Source organism: Temnothorax curvispinosus, unplaced genomic scaffold (assembly GCF_003070985.1).
Source record: "Temnothorax curvispinosus isolate PA1 unplaced genomic scaffold, ASM307098v1 QBEX01004771.1, whole genome shotgun sequence".
Taxonomy (NCBI): domain Eukaryota; kingdom Metazoa; phylum Arthropoda; class Insecta; order Hymenoptera; family Formicidae; genus Temnothorax; species Temnothorax curvispinosus.
Window position 1 is genome coordinate 13,780 of NW_020214551.1, and position 3,513 is coordinate 17,292.

The window sequence follows — 3,513 nt, forward strand, 5'->3', positions numbered from 1 at the left end:
AAAATTCTGAAAATTTCGCATACCTAGGAAATCTTAGAAGTATTTGGATATCTGAAATGTTTAAAATTCTTAAAAATATAATTATTATCTGTATAAAATAAAAGAGTAGATAAAAATAATAATACGAAGTGTTATAAAAGAAAAATATATATTTTCAAGATTTCGTGACTTTCGAAAATCTTTCGGTTTTGTACGGCATCCGAAATGATTCTTTGTCATGTCATGAAATGATTCATTGTCACGAACGATCCTATGTGTCCCGAATCCGTCAATAACGTACGTCGGATATCGCATTTAAGTACAGATCTCAAAACTTTCCTGCCGTAAATATATATATATATATAAGCACCCGTATATTTCGTATAAAACAATACAAAACGTCTTGCCAGTTAACAAAAACTTGCTACCTTTATATGAAATTGCTTGATATATGTGAGCCGTGTGGAATGCATAAATTATTTAGCCAGTGTTACCGTGATTGTAGTACTTACGTTATATCCATAATGCTAAACTTCGAAACGTTATTGTGACCTCTATATATATATAGTATATCCCAGCAAACACAGAATATGACTGCTACGTAATACAGAAACGTAATGGATATTATATATTTTCAATGTTGAGCACTTACTTGTCTAGTTTTATAACTGCGATATAAGTCTGTTTTAAAACTGTTATATTGCTGTTATTTATTGGTTACAACAGCAACATAACTTAAATATATTATGTTATGTAACAACTATACTTATTTGTATTACTGTTCTGTACAATTTGTTATATGCAAATGTCGGATCATCGCCGTTAGATGACAGCCTTTCTCATACATAAAATATGATGAACAGTGGTATAAAAACGATATATAAATCACGGTACAGCAAAACTTGTATCAGTTGTATTGTGCACACTTTGGGATTGACAGTATATAATTACTGTCATCAATAGCAATTTTTTCCATTGAAATATAATTTATAGTAATATAGGAATAAAGAGTAATAATTAATCAATAACCATACATTTTTTTTTGTAACATAACATTTTTGTTACATAGCTGCAAGTTCGTATAAGTGGGAAATTATAACTAACATCTACATTTCGTATAACTTATACGTTATATTACGTGTTTACATTTCGGTATATTAGGACTATGTAACTGTTATATATCGGTGTTTGTTGGGTATATATATATGTATATATATAAAATATATAACACAACATAGTGAGAAAGATTATACATAAAAATAATTCAATAAAACAATTCTTCGCCAGTGATGAAATAATAAACCAAAAATATTAATCGGCCTGATTGGCATCGACCTCTACTTTGTTTGTTTGTGTGTGTTTTTTTTTTTTTTTTTTTTTTTTTTCCAAGTTAATTTGACAATGGTGGAACAACATAAATTGTCGAAAATACACAAATGCAATTAATAAAGTAAAACAAAGTACAGATATTAAACTTACAGATCATTGTGCGTCAAAGTTATAAAAAATTTGTTTAACTTGAAAAGGACCCAAAGTAGAGGTCGAAACGTCGTTAATATTAATAAATTACTGTCAGTCAGACCGATTAATATTTTTGGTTCATTATAAAAATAAGTATTCAGGCAAAATCAATCTCTATTTATTAATCGCATTTTTCACTAGCTGGAAAAATAGAATGAGAAAATTGATAAATGGAAATGGATCTGTCTACCACGTTTGTATTAGTGTAGTGAACAATTCTGTGGTGTATTATACAATTGATAAAAAATATGGTCCTATTTATCTAATTTGCCTTACCGTGCAATATTGTGGAAACATCTAGACAAACACTAATTGAGAAACAATCTTAGGAATGAAATCTTTTCGACAGATATTAGTTAGAAATTACTTTATTGTGCTCCCAATTAGTTCCGATACTGTCCTACAATTGTGCCAATCGTGCTTGATAAATATGGATTTCTTACGTAAATTATATGCGCTGAATTGATATGGCACAATCAAAACTAGCTTTGCGTAATTAGATCAATATAAATTATGTACGATACAATATTATGCGGTACATACTGCTAAAGTATGCTCAGATCTGATTATTGTTATTGTTTTGAAATGTTGAATGAATTGCGCTTAATTCAACAGACATACAATCATTTCTATCGATTCATGCAATCAATTCATTTCTATTACTTCACACTTCGATTTTAATTTCAGTGTCGCCGTTGCCGTATAACGATAAATGTTGCGGCATCAATTCTTCGTTCAATATTTCAAGGGTATTTCCATTAATAAGGTTTGAGCAAATCTCAAAAAGAGAATCCGAGAGAAAATTTGTCACATGTAATTATACAATTATATATAAAATATGTCCATATATGTTTTCTTTCTCTTGTATAATCTCTGTTCGTAAATACAAGAAAAATAATAAGAATTAAAAAAATTATTTTTACATTAATTTTTTTTTCTTTTTTTCTTTTTTACAAGAAAGTTAAGTTTGAAGACATGGGAAAAAATTGCCTACATATAATATAATTATATATATTTATCTTCTTATTATTTGTTATATAAATGTAATAATCATATATAAAATATTATATACAGATTATTATATAATCTAATTGCAATTTTATATATTGTAAAAAAAACCGATGCAAAAGTTTTTTTAAATTGATTTTTTAATTATTCTTATATATACGAACAGAGATTGTACAAGAAAAAGAAAAAATTTACATAAACATATTTTATACAATACATAATTTATATATGAACTTTTTTCCTGGGAATATACATGTCTAATTAAAAACATTGAGTTTGTAGGTGCCATACCTTTTTATTTCTAAACGTTTTCTATAGCGAAAAACTTACGAGGCATTAGAGAGATATAATGATAAATGGATCAAACATATATTATACATATATACATGTATATTTATTTAATAGAAAATATAAGAGAAAAAGTATATATAAATGTATAGATGGAAGTTACTCGAAGAAATGTGTCACAAATTATATACAATTTTAAAATCGAGATAACTTGAGTTTTAATATATGATGATATATTTATGTAGCGACAATAAAAAAAATAAAATCCTGAAAGATTAACGCTGTTATAATAAAACACAATCGTTTTATTATACATTTCACCGTTCCGCTATTACACAAACAATTATTTTATTTCGTTGCCATCTATATTACTTTTTATTATGTTACAATCGAATTCCTCTATCTAAGATTATTAACCCTAGAACGCATGAGAGGGGTCGATTTCGACCCCAGGCGAACTTTGAAAAACGCTCCTGAGCTAGCGAGTGACATTATTGTCGAGTCTTTAAATGGATTTTTCACTAACTAAACTTGAGTAAAATTAAATTTACCGCATACCATTCTCTTCGTTATTAAAAAACGAAGAAATTCATGTAGGTTTAAAGGCCCTTTATTTCTGTAGGACCGGTTTTACGATCAAATAAAGCGTGGGGTCGATATTGCCCCCAGTCATGCGTTAGAAGGTCAAAAAAATGATACATGCGTTCTAGGGTTAAG